At 47.9% G+C, this 22,476-nt stretch overlaps 1 long non-coding RNA gene across 2 annotated transcripts in view; it reads right to left on the minus strand.

The window, feature by feature from the left end:
- Positions 1 to 22,476, minus strand: part of LOC102260411 — a 126,263-nt gene that overhangs the window by 22,865 nt on the left and 80,922 nt on the right. Inside the window, exons 5-7 of one of the 2 annotated variants that reach the window (XR_313782.2) lie at positions 14,369 to 14,428; positions 12,073 to 12,193; positions 10,479 to 10,643 (exon numbers count right to left, since the gene is read on the minus strand). This is a non-coding gene — a long non-coding RNA (uncharacterized LOC102260411). Of the gene's footprint in view, positions 1 to 10,478; positions 10,644 to 12,072; positions 12,194 to 14,368; positions 14,429 to 22,476 lie in introns of those variants that run through there. The other variant, XR_001362780.1, reaches the window with a different exon arrangement.

Here is a 22,476-nt window from a genome sequence, read left to right on the forward strand (position 1 = left end):
GCTCACCCCGCAAGCATTTGGCAGTTGAGTTCAGAGAGGAAATCGGAGAGGGCAAGGCTCAGTGGGACCTGGGGATGAGCTGCATAGTGGGGGAGGGAGAGAGGCAGAACCCTTATTAGCAAAACCAGCTGCCTGCCAAGTAGGGTGTGTGTCTGAGTTTCTGAAGAAAAGAGAGAATTGCAGCTGTTAGTTTTAACCTCAGGCCTCAAAGAATCGAAAGAAAGTGTGTGTGGCAGCAGGCATGGGGGGGAGGGGAGGAAGGAGTACACTGTTCTCTATTCCCCAAAACAAATTCTACCTGTATCTTCCCCCTTAATCTTTCTTAATCAAATACCTCCTTATCCATACCTTGAGTCCCATCAGACACCTCTTTCAAGAAGTCTTTCCTGATCTCCAATTTGGGGAAGAAGCTCTCTCTTCTTCCCCATGTGCCCGTAGAATATTGTGTCCCCATTTTAAGACTTCTCATGGAGCTTTTGAATGATATGCCTGCCAATCTCCTCCATCCTTTTCTGCCTCTTATCTTCTACATTTTAAATAACTTCATGGAAGTATGCCTAGTCAGCATACAATAAACAATTCAAATACAATTTTGAAGTGCACAGTTTGATAGGCACAGACCTGTGAGACCATCACCACCACCAAGATGGTGAACATATCCACCTCCCTGGCATATGGGCTGCCCTGGGGAGGAGCAGGGCTCGCACAGTGCATGGAGCTTGGTACTGGGCACAGAGACCCATGGTAGAGGATCCTGAGGTGAGGGGCAGACCTCTGGATCTGGCCGCAGAAGATCCACACAGGTCTCAGCCCAGACTGACTACTGCCAGCTGTGTAGCCAGGAGTGAGTCACTTCCAAGCTGAGCCTCAGTTTCTTCTTTTGTAAATTTGGGGGTGATGATAGACCTCTCTTCTCTCGGGAGAGATCTGTGAGACTCCACTGAGCCAGGAGGTAAAGTGCTCTGTAAACTGTGAAAGGTTAGTCCTGGGCAGGGGATTAGGCCTGGATCCAGCCCACAGCACACTGGGAATGCCCAGCCCGCAGGGCTATTTACAGCCACCCTGTCATCCAGGGAAGCTGAGCAGATTGGCGATCCCTCTCAGAAATGGCCAATGAGGGCTCTGCCATGTCCTGTGGCCTTTAATCCTGGCCCAGTCACCAAATGTCAAGGATTCTCTTCCCTCCTCCCTCCCCCTTCCTCGGTGTGGGCTGTGTTTATTTATTTACAAGGTCCCCCTCCCTCCAGAAAGCCGCATGTGACCGCATGTGACCGGAGGATTCCTCCTCTGGCCTGGAGCCTGCTGATAAGGGCGAACCATCTGCTGGGGGCTCCACGGACAGTGGGGACAGGAACCCAGCAGACAGGGGCCAAGAGGAGAGCCTGCCAGGCCCCACAGAGGGACAAGGCAGGGAGGGAGAGGAGGAAACAGTGTCTTCAGTTTAAAACCGACTTGATCTAGAAAATCACACCAGATTTGAGGAAGCTTCCTATTTCACCCTATGAAATGTTTCTGTTTTGTTTGCTTGTTTGTTTTTCTAATGTGCTGTTGCTTAGTAAAGAGAAGCGAAGCCAATAGCCAAGGCCCAGAGCCCAGCGATCACTCATTCTCCTGTGAGCTTGTGAAGCCGGCTTCCCTCTCTGGGCTTTCGTAATGAGAGCTACCATTTCTTGAAGACCTACTATGCATCAGCCACTCCACTACATTTTCTCTGCGATTTTAAAAGTAACAAAGTTTTACTGAGAGGTCAGTTTTTATAGTTGGTGAAGGTGAAGCAATGTGTCCATGGTCACCTAGGATTTGAGCCAGAATTTGAACTCAGTGCTGACAACAGAACTTCTCAAGGAATGCACTTAATAATAAGTCGTTTCCCGGTCATGCTCTGCAAAGAGACGGCTCTGTGACCAATCAACACGGGGAATACTTGCTTTGTCCAGTGTCCTTGTCATCCAAAACTCATAGGGGACTTTGTGTCTAGAAGGTCCTGGGAAGTTTTGGAATAAAGGAACTTAACTTTTTTTAAACCAAGTATTCCCCACATTAAACTGATCTTCAGTCTTTTTTTCCTATAACACTTATTCATATTCCAAGGAACAAGTGCTCCTCAGAGGATGGCCTGGAATCACGGCTGAATCAGAACTGGAGGGCTGACAGAGTGTATCCACCTAGCTACAGACTTCCATTAACAAGGCTTTTGTAACATCCCCAGTGATGCGAGGCTGCTTACGGGTGGGACAGCCTGCTCCATCGTGGCACAGAAGCTGTGGTCAGAACAGCACTGCCCAACAAAAAGATACTGTAAGCCACGTGTGATTCTAAATTTTCTAGAAGCCACAGGAAAAAAGTATAAAGGAACAGGTGACACTAATTGTAATAATATATATTAAATAACCCAATGAATCTAAATATATCAGTTAACATGGAATCAATAGAAACTGATTGAGACAGTTTACATTTTTTTAAATTAAATCTTTGAAATCCAGGCTAGCCACATTGCAAGTGCTCACTTGACTAGTGCCCACCCGACTAGACAACACAGGGTCTGAAGACCCTTCTTCAGGCCAACCTGAGCTTTTCCAGCCTGAGCCTCTTCCCCGTGGTCCTTGGATTCAAGGCACAGTAGATGGATGCGTAACTCAGACACCACGCCCAAGGATGAGTTCTGTTTGGCTATGTCCTTGCATATGTCCATCAAGCGGCCCCTCAGGGAGCTCAGCCCTCTGGCCAGGATCTGCTGAGGTCTGTTCCCCCTTGCAAAGGGCTTTCCCAACTTGAAAGTGCTATATCAATGAAAGACCTCATTCTCCTGACACTCAGTGAGGCAAACTTAGAGGGACGGAGTGTTCATGGTCTCTTCATACTGCTATTTTGTACTGACCCACAGGTAGCTGCTAAAACAGTGTCCAGCCTGGGGCAACTCCTTTCTCCTCCCTGGGCCTCAGTTTCCCCATCTGTCAAAAATCAGATTTGAGTTTTCTATGATTCAGCCTCTTTCTGCTTCTTCTTATCCACCCCACTCTCACCTACCTATGAAATTTTCTTTTAAACCAGGACTTAAATTCAAATTCAGGAAATAGAATATCCTCCCATATAAATCATGATAATAAGTGTTTCTGGAGTGTTTACCATGTGTCAGGCACTGTGATAAGAGCTTTATATAGCATCTCATTTAATCCTCTCCACACCCCAGTGAAGTAAACACTACTATTACTCCCTCTCATAATTGTGGGAACTGAGGTACTGAGGTTGAGTCAGAAGTCACTCACCTCATAAAGGGGAATAGCTGGAGACTCCTGTCCAGGGCCTTCTCTGTCCATGACCCTAGGCTGTGAATTAAGCTCCAGGACTGGCCCCTGAGCTGGGCCCAGGCCTCTGATTACTAATGAGGGACAGGGGCTCAGGAAAACAAAACCCACAGAGTATCCTCCTTCTGTTTTGCGCGCGCGCGCACGCACACACACACACACACACACACACACACACACAATATTGTTATACTTTCCTTGCCAAGGAAATCCTACTCTTCACAAGACTTTCTTCCCAACCCCTTGACCTTTCAGGAAAGGGGCTTAGGGCCCTGGGAAGGCTCTGGAGGAGACCGGAGGAGCTCAGTGTCCCCAGTCTAGGACGGGTATTTTTAGAGCTGGCCGCACTGTTTACAAGGAAGCCGGTCCCCTGCGCCTGCCCTCTCCCTACAGGGAAACACTGGCCACCAGCTCCTCCCACTGCCCAGACTCCCGCCAGCCCTTCCTTCCTCCCTCCTGGCTGCTCCTTTCCTGTCATCTCTATCAATCAGCACATGGTGCACTGTCATTCTCGCCCTGAGAGCCTCCTGGGAGGCCAGCTGTGCCCTGGCACTGGAGAAGAGCAGGATGTTGCCATGAGTGGAGAAGATGGCCCTGGCAGCGGGCGATGGGCTGGGAGTCCTGTAATAGGCATCTCTCTGGAGCAGTTATGGAAGCTCACTCTCTGTGCCTTCTGAGCAAAGGCCTGGGAGCCTCGGAGAGCATGGGAGTGGCGGATGAAGAGGCACAGGGCAGGTGGGAGGCTCAGCTCTGCCTGCCGCTCTCACCATGTGCCACACTCTGTACTGTGACAAGTTGCTCATCTTCCTGAGCCTCCCTTTCTGCAGCTGGAGAGCGAGGAGGCTTTGAATAGTGCCGGCTCTGCATTCAATGCCTGTCTGAGCCTCCTCGATCATTAGGTGAGAATACTTGGGCCTCACTCCTGGGGGGTGACAGCGGGTATTAAATAGGACAGTAAGGGAAAGCCCTGGCACACAGTGGGCATGCAAGTCATAGGACCATTGGTAATCATTTCCATAGGCACAAAGGAAGTTCTCCACCGGGAATGCTCTCCTTATTCTTATAGCTCAGGGCTCTTTCACCTTTAAGTCTACAAAAAACCTCTCCTCCAGCTATGAACTCTTTAAAATTAAGTATTTATTCCTTCTCTCCAGCCCTGCAGGCCAGTCTCGCTGTGGTCAGGAGCCTGGTAGGTAGCAGACCCCAGAGGCCCCTTCTCTGAGTCACAGCTCTGTGGCTTCCCGGGCAGGCTGCACACCTGGACCCCACCCCACTAGCTCTTGAGAAACATCATCCAGACCCAGAGCAACTGGACCTGACCTGGGTAAGCTAGTCTTCTAAGGGTCTGGCCCCAAGCTAGCAGGCTGGGTAGGAAACTGGACCCAGGCAGCCCAGCCCCCACCCAAGCTTTCCCAGATGTGGAAAGCCTGTAAGGGCTCCAAGCTCCTCAGAGGAAGTGCCTTCCCACTCTGTCCCATGGGCAGGCTGGACTTCTCCAGAGACTGAAAGAGGTTCAGGGATTGAGATCAGAGGCACTAAATCCCCACCAATGCATCCTCCCCCTGCCTCCATCCCCCGCCTCCTGTTTCCCACTTCCTCTCCCCAGCCCTTTTCCTTCCCCTCCTCCACTTCCTCCACCTCCTCTTCCTCATATCCACCCTCTCCTCCTCCTCCTCCTGCTCGCCCCCACAGCTGTGCTTTTGACCCAACTGAGAGCCTACTATATTCCTAAGGGGGAAGTCCCAGCAGAGGGGAGAGAGACTGACTTCCTGTGGTCTGTGTCTCTGCTTCTTAGTCTACAAAGGTGTCCTGGTGGCCTCTGATGTGCCAGGCACTGGCCAACAACTCGACTACTCAGAGGCATGGCCAGGGCCAATTAGCCTGGTGGGTGGGGGCCAGGGCAGCACTCCTGGTTGGTTGAGGAAGCTTTGACCACCTTTTCTACTATCTCAAGGTCCTGCGTTCACACTCTTTTTAGTGCCATGTAATGTGTTACCTGAACCTTAATTAGAAGGGGACACTTCAGGAGAAGGTAGTATGGAACGAGGTGCTCCTTTTCTCCCCATCCCCTGCTCACTAAACAACAGAAACTGCATGTTTAATGGGGCACAGCCTGAACGGGTAGCAGTGCCACCCAGTGAAGGCTAAAGGCAAAGAGGCTGACCGCAGCAAGGACATGGAGGCTGGGCTGAGAAAGGAGAGAACAGCAGCAGGGACACCTCATGGGAAACCACTCTTCTGGTCCCACAGCACCGCCTTTATCCCTGATCCCTCCTTGTAACTCACCCCTGACCTGAGGAACCTGAAGGGTTCCCAGGGATGTGCTCGATCCCAAGCCTCCTCCTCACCTGCCTTCTGTCTCTTAGTAGATGGGTGGATTTAGGCAAGTCCTTTAGCCTATGTGGCTTTATTTTCTTCATCTGTGACTCAGAGAAAGTGTGTTCGTGTGTGTGTGTGTGTGTGTGTGTGTGTGTGTGTGTGTACATTCGCAAGTGCGCACAAACCAAGAGTTGTTATGACGCTTAAATAAATAAGACGCTGTGGAAGGAAGCCCTTTAGAAAGCACAGGCAGTTCCCTATCTCTCCTCACCCTCAGCTGCTATTCCCATTCCAGGAGGGGAAATCCTCACCCGGAAAACCGTGTTCACACTGGCGCAGGTCCCAGGGCGTGCGCCCTGCGGAGCCTGGGTCTCTCCCTTTCCATTTCCCTTGTTGACTTCCAGTGACTGTTGTTGGCTCACAGACGGACAAGCAGTTCTCTAGAGAACTTGCCCAGCTGCCAGGCTAATGTCTCACCTTGGCTCCCTGGGGGACAGTCTGCTCAGGTAGACTATTTGATGAAGGAAGAATTATGATTAGAAAATGGCAGAGGAAAAACTTGAGCTCAGTTCTCCTAAGTTGAAACCCTGTGCCTTCTCCACATAGGCCTGTAAAACCATTCAAGAAGAGACTAAGTCCAGAAGACAGATCATCATCACCAACATTAACAATGAACTCCATCATCATCATCTTCTTCATCATTTTTATGGCAGCCAAATTTCAATGAGTGCTCACTCTATGCCAGGCACCTTTCTATTTCTAAGAACCCTATACTTGTTAACTCATCTATATATACAAAACCCTCATATGCAAATAGACCAAACGGCAAAACAATCGAACAACCGGTCGCTATGATGTGCACTGACCACCAGGGGGTGTCGGCCATGGTGGGATGGTGGAGCAGGTGAGTGGGGGCGCTGACCAAGGTTGGGCACCGGTCGCTGTCATCAGGGCGAGCCTCTGGTGGTTACTGAAAATTCTTTGCTCCCGCATGCTACAGTCCTGCCTGGTGCTCGCACCTGCTGCCAGCACCCGGCACCGGCCCTGACCACTCGGTGCCATCAGCGGGTGCAAGCAGTGGCTGCCAGCCCTAATCGCCCCTCATGGCTTCTCCGCCTCCCCCTGCTCCTGAGGGGTGATCGGGGCAGCCACCTCTTGTACCCACTGCCAGCAACAGCCCCGCTCGCACCCGCTGCAGATGTAGGAGCCACCGCTCACACCCACTGCCAGCACCCAGCGCCAGTCCCAATCATTCGGCACCATCAGCGATGTGAGCAGGGCTGGCGCCATCAGTGCGTGGAAGCGGCAGTGGTGGGATCAGGGCTGCTGGCAGAGAGGGGGCTGGGGGCCATGGTGGGAGGGGCTGGGCAGGGGAACAGAGGATGGGCTGAGACCCGCCCCTGTGCCTACCACAGCCCACAATTCCTTTCAAGGTGCACGAATTCGTGCACTGGACCCCTAGTTCTTCATAACTACCTAATGATCTAGGCTCAATTATTGTTCCCAATTTATAGATGAGCAAATTGAGACACTTTGAAATAACTTTCTTAGGGCATACTGGTAAGTGAAAGGTCCAAGATTCAAACCCATGTAGTCTGGCCTTACATGATTAATCATTTCATCTGCCTCAACAGACCATGCCCACCTCCTCCAACTCTAGGAGCCTTCTAGAGATTCCACAACTGAGCACTCTGTAGTTCCAGACTCTATACTAGGTACTGTGGGGAAAGCTACAAAGAAGAAATGAATAAAGTTCCTGCCTTTACGAAGTGACTGACCTGGAAAGAAAGATGTAAGTCTAGAGGCATCCATGCCCCTATGATAGGGAGGAAACAGATGGGAGAGAATGAAGCCAGTACATCACCTGACTCAGAAAAGGGAGGTGGAAGAGAAAGACCCCTGTTCCAGCCAACTGGGCCCTTCCTGGGGCTTGGTAATTTGGTTTCACCTTCAATTCTGTGATTGTCCCTCTATTCTTCTAACTTAAACCTCACTTTTTTGCTTAAGCAAATTTAATTCAGGATTTTGATCCTTGTGACAGCTTTAAATAATAAAGGCAAGAAGTTCCTGAGTTCCAATTTGGAAAGGAGAGGACAGGCAAGGAAGATGGGCCAGAGGCAGAACTGAAAGAATATGGTCACCAATTTGATGAGTCATGTAAGTGAAGGGGTGTCCAAGGGGAAGTCCCAAGCTATAGGCTTGAGAGATTGGAGAGAGATGGTGGTGTCTTTAGCAGAAGTAGACAATTCAGAAGATAATCTGTATGGAGGGTAAGGTGGGGGTGGAGGAAAGGAAAATGCAATCCTTCAGTTATTCTCTCATTCACTGAACAATTGTTTTTCCAAGCCCTATCTCGACACTGGAGAATCAATAGTGGATAATGTGAGTTCCGATTTGGATAGTATCTGTGGGCCATCATTGACTTAATTACTGAGCCAACAGTAAGCACCAACTATGGCCCATGCACTGTCTATAGAACTGAGCACAAATCCAGTGATGTCCAGCAGGCAGCTGGAAAGAGGTGTGACCTGGCATTTCTGTTGGAAGCATCATCCCCAGAGAGATACTTTTAGAAGTTGTGGGAGAAAGCTCTCAGAGAAGAGAAGTCTAGTTCTACAGGCCTTGTCTATCGAGCCTGGGCTTCATCCGTGAGCTGAGAACACAATGTTTCTTTGGCCTGTGTGGCTGAGCGCAGGCACTGAAAGAGCTTGGGTGTAGGAGTCCAATCTGGAGCCAGCCCGGATTTACACACCAGCCCATGAATGACCCGAATGAGTTGGGCTTGCCTGTCAGAGTCTCGGTTCCCTCAGCTACAAAATGAGGGTATGAATGCTCATCTGAGAGCTGGGAGTAAGAAAGAATGTACAAGGCCATTCACTCAACCACAAACAGGGAGTGAACACCTACATGTACCAAGTTCTGGATAAAGGACTTAAACAGAAGCCAGTGTGAGGGGGTTCATCTGGCATCTGTGAAAGCTTTGGGGCTGCCATGGCTGGGTTTTGATTCACCTCAAACGGCTGATTCCTATGTGCCCACCAGGAATCAATACCAATCTGCCCCTGCCCCAGCCTATAAAAAAAAGTGATCTTTTGTATCGATGAGAGAAGAAAGAGAAAAATGCAGGTTTTGCTGTCCTCGGCAGAGTTTTCCAGAGCGGCAGAAAAAGGGCCCACGTGAACCATGCTGTTCTTGGCAGCCACTACTCCACTCCTCACAGCCAGAGGCTTAAAGTGTTATTTGTGGTTTAAGTTACAAGCAAGGGCGAAACCCCAGAAAAGGGGGGAGGAGGGGCGAAAACATTTTAAAAGTTGAGAAAATTGCCCTGTGTTCTCAAGTGCAGGCAATTTGTCCAAACACCTGAGCTCTGTAGAATCCTAGTGGTCTGCCTGTGGTTTTACATTCTGGGGCTCTGGGCCCAGTGCTGGGGGTGGGGGACGTTTTTCATACATTAAGAAAATCACAAAATCACTTTTTATGAGATATTAATGAATAGCTTTACTGCTTCAATGGCGATATTGTTGGAGGTTTTGAAAAAAATCCAAGTCCGTGGTTGGGGGTGGTGTTGTTTTGAAGATTGCTGCATAAAGCATTTCACAGTCATTATAGGGGAGTCTGGGCGTTGCTCCCCAGATCCCACAGCAGAGGACACTGAACATTTTAGGCACAGAAGAGCCTTTTAAGGCCTTCAAGTTAAGTCCAACCCTCTCCTTACATTGATGATAAAAACAAGGCCCAGAGAAGGTAAGAAATATGCCAAACATAGCACAGCATGTTTGTGGTAGAAGCGAGTCTAGACCCCAGGCTCCTGGACTCCCAGCAGCCTTTGAGGCAGCCCAGAGGTGACATTCCACCTCAGAAACCACGGCTGGCCTCCCCTTCGTGTTGACATTTCTGCGGCAGTGACTTTGAAAGCTGCCTTTTATGGTTCTGGCTTTGGAAGGGCAAACACTGCTATCAGTAGAATAACACAGGTGGCTTCTAGAGTTGGGCCCAGGTGGAGTGGGGCAGGAAGTGAGGCCCCGCGCAGGCAGACATGACCCAATCACCTGTCTGGGTTCAGAAGGGTACACAGGCTTTCCTCGGGGAGTGGGACAAGAGGCCAGTGTGCTGGTGAAGGGCTTGGCTTTGCGGCAGACAAGATGGGCTCAAGTCCCCACGGCCTTACTTGCCAACTGTGCAACTTCCACAAGCTCCCTGACCGGGCTATGAAGCAGAGATCACCATCGCTCAGTCCCATCAGCCATGTGTTATAATGACTAGTGTATTGGATAGCACAGGTACACGATTATCAAAGAAATTTCCGTTGGCCGATGCTGGTAGGGGCGCTGGGCTGTTGACAGGGGTGCCTGGTGCTGGATCTCACCCTCCTGAGCCACCTGAAAACAGGGCTGGCCCAGGTGAGGTCTTCAGCTCTCAGGGCTCAGGCTCATGCGGAGACACCCAGGGCTCCAGGCTCCTCTCTCTTCCTTGGTCCTCTCTAATGCTGCAAGGATTTGGCTTCAGCTTGGGAACCTGGCCGAGTGCCTCTCCATGCTTCCTGGAGCAAAATCCCAGGGAGGAAGGAGGTGTGCAGCCAGAGGCAAGTGGCTGGGAATACCTGAGGCAAATGCTGAATGTAGAGTGAGGAAAGCCTTGCATTCGAATCCTGGCTCACCCACTTGGTGTCAGTGGCCCTGGGTAAGTCAATGAAACTCTGAGCCTCAGTTTCCACATCGGTGCTCTCTCTGCCTGCCACATCATGAACCAGTGAGAGAATGAGTCAGTGGAGGTAAAAACACTTAGTAAATGAAGTACACACTTAGTAATACTTAGTAAAGAATGGGAAACTCCTAAAAGTAGGGGCTTGCCTTTCTCTTGTTCAGCCTCTTTCTTCACCAAAAGGGTATTTAGATAGAGGGATGCAGGCAGCTGCCTTTGAATCTCTGTAAATCCATGTTGTGCTACTTGGAAACATTCTCCAGAAGTCAGGAGATTACAAGAAGCTGGTCTCCCAGAGACACCCTGGAGGAAGAGGGGCTAGGGAAGGAGAGAAAGGGGACACATACATTCTTTGAACACCTATAATGTACTAGTTAATGTGATAGTCACTTTCATACATGAAAAGAGATGGTGATGATGATGGCAAACTTTATCAACAGGGACAGTTCTCAGTGCTTTACACATATTAACCCCATTTTGTGGATGAGGAAACTGAGACAAGAGAAGTTACAATAAGTCAGCAGGGTCACCCTAAGCTGAGGTTTGCATCCCAGCTGTGTGCCTCCTGGGGCCCTACGTGTGACCATCACACAACCCTGCTCCCATAGTCTGCATCTTGTTGGAGTCTCCACACCTGCCCCTTTCAGACAAGGAAACTGAGGCTTAGGGAAATTAGGCTCACACAGAGGAGGGAGAAGAGGTTCCTCCAGTTTTTTGTTTTTTTCTTCAAAAGTATTCCTTCTTTGGCTATCTTTTTAAATGATAGAAGATATTATTCAATTTGAGTCTAAATCTAGCTTCCTATTACTTTCTTGCTTGAAACTTACTTTTTCCTTTGGGTCAGAAAGAAGAAATCTACTGCCTCATCCATAGGGAAACCTCTGGGATACCCAAATCCCAGTCTCCCACTTCTTCTCCCTTCTGTTCCTCAGGAAAAAGCAATGCAGGTCCATCAGCCTAGACAAGGAGGACAACATCACCCCCTTCTGTGTTCTGGTTCTGAGCTTTAGGACAAGTTCTGGTTTGACTATGACAATCTGAAAATTTGGAACTAGAATTTAACCCCACATTCCAGCTCTAGTCTGACTTCAGAGTAAGTGCAATGTCACCTTACGTTTTGACACTATGCTCCTAGTGATACATCCCAAGTTCACATTATCTCTTTTGGCAGCCACCTCCACATTGCTGACTCACGACTCCCTCATGTCCTGATTTCCTGTTCATTATCCTTTCCTCTACTTGGCCTGATTTCTTAAGACCTCTCTGGTTACATTACGCTGAGATGCTTGAAGAATCCCTTTAGCAAGTAACTTGGAGAAGCCCTCAGATTTGGGGCTAGTTAATCCACACCCTCAAATGAAGGCCTTCAAAATCTCAAAGATAGTTGGATCCAGAGGGGACTGGAAAAGGCTCTCTGACCCCAGGGGAGCCAGCAGACAGAGGGCTATTTCATCAAGAGTCAGATCCGTAAGTGACTGGAAGATACTCCTTCTAGAGGAGCAAATGCTGCTGCCATCTTATCACTTTCAGAAGAGCTTGGGAGCCACAGTCCATTCATACTTCAGAGTAGTGATTGGTCATCCAGGCTGAAACCCAACAAGCTTGGACTCAAAGCCACTTACCAACTTTATGACTTCAGGCCAAGGACAACATCTCTAAGCCTCAATTTCTCTCTGTAACACTGAGGCCATAATGGTACCCCATCGTGATGTTGACAGAGTGAAAAAAAAATGAGTAAATGACTTACCCCAGGGCCTTGGTCCATGGTGGGAGCTCAGCTTTTGTGATGACTTCTTCAAGCCTGTGTTCTCTCATTTCAGCATTTCTTCAGCAAGTATTCACCGAGAGTGGGCAGGGGCAGCTGGGTGCTACAGAGGGAAAATGCAGATGCTAACAAAAGCCTGAGAGCAAGCTCAGCTCTGGAAGCTAAAGATGCTTCCAGGGAACTAGCTAAATGCTCTACAGAAAACTCTCTGGTTCTGGGTTTGGACTGCTGGCCACAACACCCACTTCACGCCCCCCTACACACACACACACACACACACACACACACACACACACACACACCTTCTCCTGGGCCATTTCTGAGTTTGAAGCTTCTCAGATTACTCTCAATGTGACCTTCCACAAATCCCATAACTCATAGCCTCTGGCACATTTCTTATAAAACAGATAGTAATACCCACAGAGCTGAGTTTTTGTAGTAGATCAAACAGTGACATATGTAAAGTGACCAGCCAAGCCCGAATTTGGCCAATGCTCCATAACTTTTAGCTGCATTTCCCCACCACTCCCTCTGCCTGCCAGTCCTCTACTATCATATGCCAAGCTTGGGCTAGATGATGGTGGCCAAGAAGTTAATGAGAAGTCCATAGAGAGTGTAAAGTTTTGGGGGAATAAACATTTCAATCTCCAACCCAAATAGAGAAGTGCTAAGGACTCTGATGGACTTATGTCCAAGGCAATGTGGGAACACCAGGAAGGTCAAATCACTTTGCCTGGCCCGCCCTCAGTTTCCGCATCTGTCAAAGGGGTGCAATTTGTTTCTATCTCACATGAGATGACTCAGTGAGTTAGTAAATGTGAAACTATATTGGAAAGTTGAGTTCTGTTCTCTATTTATTTACCTGGTTCCTCATTATACTTGAATCCACTGAGGGAGGGCCAATCCCCAGCACATTAGTACAGAGAGGTCCACAGTGGATGAGTGAACTGTTATAAGAATTTATGACCTAATCTTATCCCTGCAGACCCCAAGAGGTTTCCCTATTTTATAGATGGAGAGAAATCAGAGCACAGAGTTCAAAGAGTTGCCTGGCAACCAGTGACTGAGCCAGGCACCTTCAGACCTGCTCTGATGACCTTTCCACTAGATTCTACCACACAGGCCACTCTGGCTGGGGTGGGGAGCCACTGCTCAGGCGGACACGATTAACCTTTCTCCGTAGGTCACTGAGCCAACCCACCAGCCTCTCACACTGAGTCATGGACCGAGGTGGACCTGAGACCTGAGGAGAAAGCAGAGCTGCCCTGTTGAATAGGTGTGCCAGGGATTCCCTCAGGCCAGCACATCGCCTGGGAAATCCCTCATGCAGGGTGAAGATGGGGCAAGTACAGAGACGTCATGCTAGGTCCACTCCCCTCTTTCACAAGAGCGTCTGAAGGACAACACCTAACTGTCCCCAGTGGGCCGTCACTCAGAGGCATCCCTTCCTCCGCACTCCCAGGGCTAACACCCTAACATCCATCCTACCATCTTTTGTCTTGACTGGGCTCCCAGCTCCACTCTATTCACCTAAGAACTTGAGTGACCTGCTATAGTCACACGTTATAACCATGACATGCTTATGTTCAAAAAATCTTTAACAGCTCCCTAGTACATAGGGAATAAAGTCAGCGTGGCCTTCAAGGCCCTCCTGATTACACCTCATGCTTCTCACATACTCTTAGGTTCTCTATAGAGGAGATTAATACACACTGAGGGAAAACAACTAACTGCTCGTCAAAGACCCAATTTCTAAACCAAGGGCTTTCTCTGAGGGAAGGTCCAGTTGTGTGATTTTGAGAAAATGAGTAACCCTCCCTAAGTCATATGACCTTGGACAAGTCATTTTACCACTGAAGCCCATTCTCTATCAGTTAAATGGAGATAAGAATACAATCATATCCACCTCACAGGATTGCTGGGTGGCTTAACAGACATTGTGAAAAACATAAGAAAATAATTTTGACAATATGCTTTATTTACCCATTATATCCAAAATATTATCAATTCAACACCTACTCAATTGACATGGCTAATGAGACATTCTATTGTTCATACTAAGACTTTGAAATCCAGTGTGTGTTTCATATTCATAACACATCTCAATTCAAACCAGGCACGTTTCAAGTGTTGAATAACCACAGGCGGCTGGTGGCTACTGAGGTAGACAGTGCGGGTCGGGACTCATGTAAGTGCCCTTGCTGGGTGCTCCCCTGGCACCTGTACTTACAAGGGAAGAAATAACCCTTCCCATGGCAAGCATTTCTACTTGACTTACCTGCAAGCAATTCCCGTAAGGAGAGGGAATGAGTGGTATCCCCAGGGCCTGACATAGTACCTAGCACAGAGCAGACACTTAATAAATACTTGTTAAACAAATATTATTCAGTTCTCTACCCCCAATACCAGCCCAGTGCTTGACCCTCAGTAGGCATTTAATAAAGACTTATTAAATTAATGAAGTAACGACCCGGTATTTTAATGGTAAGTGAGTTTGCGATTTGCCAGCAGGTGAAAACCAGGCAGTTTATTGCAGGGGAGACAATGGTACCTTTCTAGCCCTGAAGGTAACACCTGCCATTAAGTCAAGTTTCCTTCACCACCTCCTTCCCCCAAAACAAAACTGGAGCCAGATGGGAAGCCATGGGACTGCACATTTGGGAGAGATCCCCCAATGCCTGGCCTGCAGTGATAGGCAAGCATATCAAGTTCCCATAAAGAAATAAAGTTAACTCCCAAAGAAGGCCTAATTGCTCTCTCTCACTTTATTCATTTTCTTTCAAGATCAATTCAGCAATGCACAAGGTGAGAGGCTCCAAAAACCTGCCAGGCACTGTGCAACAGAAATCTAGTAAGAAAACTTTACATTAGGTCAGTAATAATCACAACGATGGGGCATTTCAGCCTCGGCCTCTCTGCTCACAAACTTGATGACCTGAAGCAACCTGTGTCCCTCCCATGAGCATGAACTTGCCCGTGTGCAGGCTGGGAGTGACGGCACAGACGTCTGGCCAGGCCTTTGCGAGGACTCTGTAAGAGCAGAGTTCCCCCGCACACACCCATGCTCAGTGACTGCTCACTTGCATTGTTCCCTCACTGAACCTGCAGGCTCTCCCCAGTTTGCAAAATGAGCCTTCGTATTATTTTTGTCTTGAGGTCAGCCATAGGCTGGATGATTTTCTTAGAGTTGTGGAGAGCTTTCTTTCCCCTCCTTGTGGACAACTCACACAAACACTATTTGGAAAGATCTGGGCGAGTCGTCTCTCTGGAGTCTGGTGGCAGGCCAGGAGGCCGGTCACAAAGGCTGCATTCAGCTGCAAACAGCAGCCTGATGGGCAGGGGCCATGTCCCAAACATTCTTGACTAGGCATGGGGGTGGGGAGGGAGGTGTTACCGGCCTCCAAATATTTGTTGCTCTATCGTCATAGCAACTGCAGTGGCCATAGTGAAACCTTGAAACTGCACATCGAAACTTGGGAGGTGCTGCAAAGTCAGGCCTGATTGGGAGAAGGCTTTCCCCTGGACTTCCCCTCTGCTCTCTCTCTGAGCAGCTTTCCAGCTCCTTTCAAAGGGCACTAAAGACAAGCTGTTATGCTGGCTGCACACAGTCTGGTGCCTGCTGTAACGAAAGATGTTTGTGCAGAGACTGTACCAAATGGCCCAGGACAGCTTTTAAGAGACTTACATCAGATGGAGTGGCCTGGGACAGTGACACTGCCTACTTACTCGTGTGACCTTGGGCAAGTCACTTACAGTCACGGAGCCCTTTCCGGGGGTGGGGGTGGGGGGGTCAAGCCCAATTCCCAGTTCAGTCAACTCTTACTGACATCTACCCTGGGCTACTGCAAAGCTAAAAACACATGGCTATTGTTCTCGGGGAGCTCACAGAACCTACCAGGCAGAGCTGTGTTAAATAGCAGGTTGCATCACACCAGGCGCCCACTGCCCAGCCCCCAGTGGGGACCAGATATACTATAAAAGTTGATTTCCCTTCCTTCTTCATACTGGGCTACTCCAAAGATAGCCCTGAAAGATTAACAAGAGCCCAGCTACTTTCATAACATTCTTCTCACATCCAAGGTAAACTTACCAGTCTGAGCATAACTGGGAATGAACTGAACTTTTATCGATTTTATACATTTTATCTTCATTACAACACGCTTTCACAACCCATATCTCTCTCTTTTTTTCATATTTTTTTTTTATTTTTTTACAGAGAGGAAGGGAGAGGGATAGAGAGTCAGAAACATCGATGAGAGAGAAACATCGATCAGCTGCCTCCTGCACACCCCCCACTGGGGATGTGCTCACAACCAAGGTACATGCCCTTGACTGGAATCGAACCTGGGACCCTTTAGTCCCCAGGCTAACGCTCTATCCACTGAGCCAAACCGGTCAGGGCACAACCCATATCTCATTGGACTTTCATAACTATCTGTTGGATTTGGAAGGGCAAGAATTGTTTTTCACTCTAGAGTGAAGGTACTAAGGCACAAAGGCAAAGTGATTTGCCAGGCCACAAAGGGAATTAGGGGCAGAGAAGGAATTCAAACACATATTTCCCAAATTATTATTTTAATAAATATTTCTTGAGCAGCTACCAGGGGCCAACATTGTTCTAGAATCTAGACACTGAGGTTAAAGCAGTGAACAAAACAAATTTCTGTTAAAGAGCTTAAGTTCTAGAGGAGAGAAGATGACTATTAATAATCACATAAATACATATTTTCAGGTAGAAATAAGCAATATGGAGAAAAAATAAGCAGAGTAAAGAAAGCAGTGGTACAGGCTACTATTTTCTATAGAGCCTTCTGGTGAGTTCTTTCCAAGGAGACCAAAAGAACTGAGGAGCTGGCTCTGTGGATACCATCGTGAGAGAGTCTCTCGGCAGGAAGAAGAGTGAGGCTCGAGGCCCCAAGGTAGGAACATGTTGGCATGTTTGTGGAACAGCCAGAAGACCAGTGCAGCTAGGCAGAGAGGGGTGGGGAGACTGGCAGGAGATGAGGCCAAAGAAGGTGTGAGGGCCTCTTAGGAGGTGGAATGACCTTTGGGTTTCAACCTGACTGAGAATGAAGCCATTGGAGGGCTTTGGACAAAGGAGTGACATGATGTGACCTGGCATGCTAAAAATTCCATTTGGTACCCACATAGGCCACAGTCTGAAAAATGACAAGGATGGACAGGGACAGTAGCGATTGCAATGGTCCAGGCAGGAAACAAATGGTTGCTCAGAGAGAGTGGTAACAGGGAGCTGGTGATGAGGGGTGGGTTTTGGATCCACTTCTCAGAAAGAGGTAACAGGATGGCTGATGGTTGAAGAAGAGTCAATGATGAAAAAAAAAAAGAGTCAATGATGACTCCTTGGCCTCTGGACTGAGTAACTAGAAGCATAAAGTTGCCATGTCCAGAGATGGGAAACCCTGGGGGAGGAGCACACTGGGGGATAATAATGAAGAGTTTTGTTTTAAATATGGTACATTTGAGGTACACACTGGAGCTCCAAAAGGAGGAGCCAGAGAAGGTGAAAAGAGGCAAGCTAGACATATACATTTACCATTCTTTGGAGCACATTATTTAAAGCCACTGGCATGGATTAACACCCCCGAGGGAATGAGTGGGGATAGAGGAGAGGGCCAACCTTTGAACATTCTAATAGAGCTAATAAAGAGGACCAGCCATCAGCTCTGCAGGAGGGGCCTGTCAGGGTGCACACCTGCCCTGGCAGGTTAGTGAAGGAAGAGCTTCAAGAAAGGAGGGGTCAGACTAGTGATAGATTAAGGCGAGGACTGAGATTGACCTTCTGATTTGGCCAAGAGGGGTCATTTGCCACCTTCACAATCTCGATTACAGTGAAGTGGTAAGGGCAAAAGCCTGAATAAGTGGGTTCAAGAGAGAATGGGGGAGAGAAAGTGGAGACTGCAAGTAGGTTCAAGTCTTTGGAGAGTTTGTCTGGAAAGAGGAACAGAGAAATGAGGGGAAATGGGGGATCAATGGATGGTTCCTTCCTTCCTTCCTTCCTTCCTTCCTTCCTTCCTTCCTTCCTTCCTTCCTTCCTTCTCTCCCTCCTTCCTTCCTTCCTTCCTTCCTTCCTTCCTTCCTTCCTTCCTTCCTTCCTTCCTTCCTTCCTTCCTTCCTTCCTTCCTTCCTTCCTTCCTTCCTTCCTTCCTTCCTTCCTTCCTTCCTTCCTTCCTTCCTTCCTTCCTTCCTTCCTTCCTTCCTTCCTTCCTTCCTTCCTTCCTTCCTTCCTTCCTTCTCTCCCTCCTTCCTTCCTTCCTTTCTTTCTTTTTGGAGTTTCTTTTAAAATATGATTGACTTCACAGCATGATTGTGTACTGATGGGATGGGCTACTGGAGAGGGATGGATTGATGGGCAGGAGAGAGAGGAGCTTTTCTAGGAGCCGTGCTCTTGGATAAGAGAGCGATGGGATCGATTTCAATCCCTGATGTGTCTTCCACTATAACATGACCCCCAATTAATAAAATTATACATTTGGGGATCATTTTAAAATGCTTTTCAAATGTAAACATTTCTTTCAATTACATAGAGTAAGTTTACCAGGAGGTGGTAAAAATATTGCCCAATGATTCTTGGAGAGCCTGCCTTGGTAGCACAATGCGTTAGCCACTCCTCCTGCTGCTTTCCCTAACGTGTGTACACGTCTCTAACTGCAGGTTATTTACCAGGCAGGCTCCCATGGTAGAAGTGAACTCCCCACGGGCAAGGACTGTGCTCTGTTCCTTTCTGCAGCCCCATGGCTAACAAATGACTGGCATGTGTGTATTCACCAATCACTTAGGAAAGTAACGAGAAGAAGGAGTAAAAAGAAAGAAGGTGAGAACTGCATATTCCTGCTCTAATAAAACTCTCACCTTTCAAATGAGGCATGAACTTGATATTATTTTATAAATATACCTTCCTGACAGCATGGTGAGTAAACAAGTGCTTTCTTTTCTTTTTAATCTGTGAAAGGCAAAGGAAAGGATTTATTGAGTAACTGACAGGAGTAGGAAAAAAGCTTTATTTTGCACACACAGAGTCATTAGCACTACTATTGAGTTAAATAGTCATGTAATGGGATGGGATTCCTCATTCAGTAGTGAGCTTCCCATCAGTGGAGGTACATAAACAGAGACTAGATAATGCCTGTGGGAAATCCCGGCATCCAATGGTCATCAGGCTTTGTCACCTATGGTCCAATTCAACCCTGGGAGTCAATGAGTCCAAGTTATATTATTCTACAATTCATCATCAAAATATAAGCACATAGAATTGCTATATCAGGAGGCACAATAGCATAGTACTTAAACACATAAATTGTGAAGTCAGACTGCCAGGCACAAAATCTGGCTCTGCTACTACCATACAATGTGCCTCATAGTTTGGAAATTCATGGATAAGCTTCCTTATCTACAAAAATGAGAATAATAAAAGGATATGCCTCACTCAAAATCCATCTAACGTGCTTAGAACATCATCTAACACATAGTAAGTGCTCAATAAATTGTTAGCTATTATTTATTCAGTTTATCCATCTCTTATAGACTGCACACACAGTGTCCTAGGACCTGTGGGTGTCTGTTAAGGCCCACATTAAATCAAAGCCAATTCCAGTTAGAAGAACTGGGCTCAGCAGATAGAAGCCCTTGAGGACTAAGGTGATTTGATGGGGGTCCCAGTGAACCCAGCCAAGCTGGCCCCCCTCCTGCTCCATGAGTGTACCCATCGGCCCTCATTGGGCAACGTGCAGAAATGTTTATGGCGACCTCATTTGTTTTCCTTTCGGTTACTGCTGCCTTCCAAAGGCCAGAAACCACTGAAATTAAACCAAGCCAGGGGCCAGGGGAGCAGAAGGGGCCTGGGCCAGAGCCAGGAGTAATGAAGTGGAAAATGTTCACACCACAGGCAGCATTATAATGCACCTGTACAAACAGAATAAGGCCTGCCCACCCCCTTCCTCCCCAGGGCCCAACATGCCTGAAGGACTTTTTTATGGTTTGCTCTCTCCCTGCCTGATCAATGCTTAGGCCCACAATGAAGATAAGAAACAAAGGCATCCCAAGTGGAGTGGAGCAGGAGAGAAAGGGCAGAATGTGAGGGAAGTGAAAAAAGAGACACACTTAGTCTAAATAGTTCCTGAAAGTGCTAGTAAATTCTCTGAAAGCCTGGTTTCCTAAAACTGGGGAGAAATGCACATTAATGAGTGTCAACCGTGTGGCAGGATTTGAACAAGACACTTTCATATACCTTTGCCCATTTCACCCATCCAATGTAATTTCGCTGCATTTCACACACAAGGAAACCTAAGTCCAAGGAAACAAAGCCAGCAGATGACCAAATCAAGACTTAAATCTGGGTATTACCATTCCTCTTTTATAAAGAAGTGACTCCTAGCCAGAATGACCAGAATGTTGAGTGACTTTCCATGAGCCATATAGCTGTTTGCAGATACCCAGAGGGCCAAGCTCTTCGTGTGGTCACCACTGCACCCTGAACAGGTGGGGCCGTGAAGACAGAGGGCCTGGCTTTCCCCAGACAGAAGAGTCATGATGGAAGACTGAGGACTAAACAATGACTGACCTCAGACCAGTGTTGTTTAGTGTTTGAAGCAGCGTGGCTCTGCATGTCTTCCAATCACACCAGGCTCAGTGTCTTCATCTCTGAAATGGGAATTCTATGAGCTCAACCTACAGTCACTCAACTATTGTTGGTGCAACCAGAAACTTCCTTGGCACCAGCACATGTGGTGGGGGAAAGTGAATGCCAAAAGTAAAGGCCATTGCCCTTAACTTATACCACAGCGGCTCACCTTCCATCACCAGCTTCTCTTACATAAGTTGTTAACATTGTTAAAAGAGCGAACAAATGTAAAAATGCATCCCATAGAGTGTCTGACACAGAGTAGGTCCTGGGAGCTCTTTGTAGACCCAAACAGAGGCTGCTTTTAACCCTCTCATCTGTAGCATCCTGTAGCTCATAGTAAATGTTGTAGCCCTGGATTGCTCAGCAGATTGAAGGGTCGCATGTTCTATTCCAGTCAAGGGCATGTACTTCAGTTGCAGGCTCAATCCCCGGCCCTGGTCAGGGTACATGTGGAGGCAACCAATCAATGTGTCTCTCTCAGGTCAATGTGTCTCTCCTCCACCCTTCCACTCTCTCTAAAAACTCAATGGAAAAATGTCCTCGGGTGAGGATTAACAACAACAACAACAAAGTGTGTCTGTTAAATCTGTTAAGAACTTCAGGAGTTTCTACCATTGTGTCCCTTATTTCCATACTCATGGCCCAGTTGATATCTAGCAACAAGTTTGGTCCAAAAGCCAGGTGCTTACTGCAGGGATCCAGGAACCAATCTGATGTACTTCTCCAAGGAGGTGGTCAGTCTCTTCAAGGAGCTCAACTTCATCTTATTCAGTGTTAGGAGTGATCTACCTTTGTCGTTCTTTGTTGTCGATGCTATAGGATTTTATGATTATTGTTGTTTTCATCAAGGAGGAAGTCTTGGCTTTGCAATGTATAAAAACAGGATTGCCATGTGTTTGTAAAACCCTTTCCACTTCCTGCATTCTTCCCTACTCGATACACTTGCCCTGGTCTCCCACTAGGTGCAGGAGGAACAAGGCACGTACTGCTCCTGGAGAAGCAGACGCTGAACACATACTGTTCAGACACTGTGACTCCTGAAACAACAGAAATGTGTACAGGCAGAAGAGATGAACTTGCTGCGGGATGGGGAGTCAGCCCCCCTGCTGTGCTAAAAGCAGCGACCTGAGCTGGACTTGAATTCCATCATGGACTGGCCCCTCAATAGACCATATGGCTCTGGCTAGATCTTCAGAGCAGACGGGTGGCCTACACATTCAGGATGGCAAAGGTCCAACCACACACAGTTTCCTCCATTTAGTCCTGAATGTTACCCCTGGAACAGGTGCCTAATCAGACAGTATGTAGTGTTATCATTTAACAGTTTCACATAAAGATTGTGCATAACAGAAGCTCCATAAATGTCCGTTGGCCCATCTGAACTGAATGATGAAGTCTAGTCCTGCAAGAAGACTGCAAGCTTCTTAAAACTAAAGGCAAGCCAATCATTTTAATGCCCGTATTCCACAGCAGCTGATTCCTATTTGCCCATCAAATTCAGATGGGCAGCATCTCCCCAGGAAATTTTCTCTAATCGCTGAAGCTGCCGCCCCCTCTGTGCTCCCATCTCACTCTAAGCCTTTTATTCCCTCATCTGCCCTTTTAGGCTGATCTTCTTCACAGCAGAAAGCACGATTCAGTCGTCTATGCCTCCCTCTATGCCTGGAATGTAGGAGGTCTTCATAGATCCATGTTGAGGGTAGTTTCCTCTGATAGGATTGAATTTTAAGTTCCCCGTAGACAGG

This window comes from Myotis brandtii, unplaced genomic scaffold (genome assembly GCF_000412655.1).
Source record: "Myotis brandtii unplaced genomic scaffold, ASM41265v1 scaffold304, whole genome shotgun sequence".
Lineage (NCBI taxonomy): Eukaryota > Metazoa > Chordata > Mammalia > Chiroptera > Vespertilionidae > Myotis > Myotis brandtii.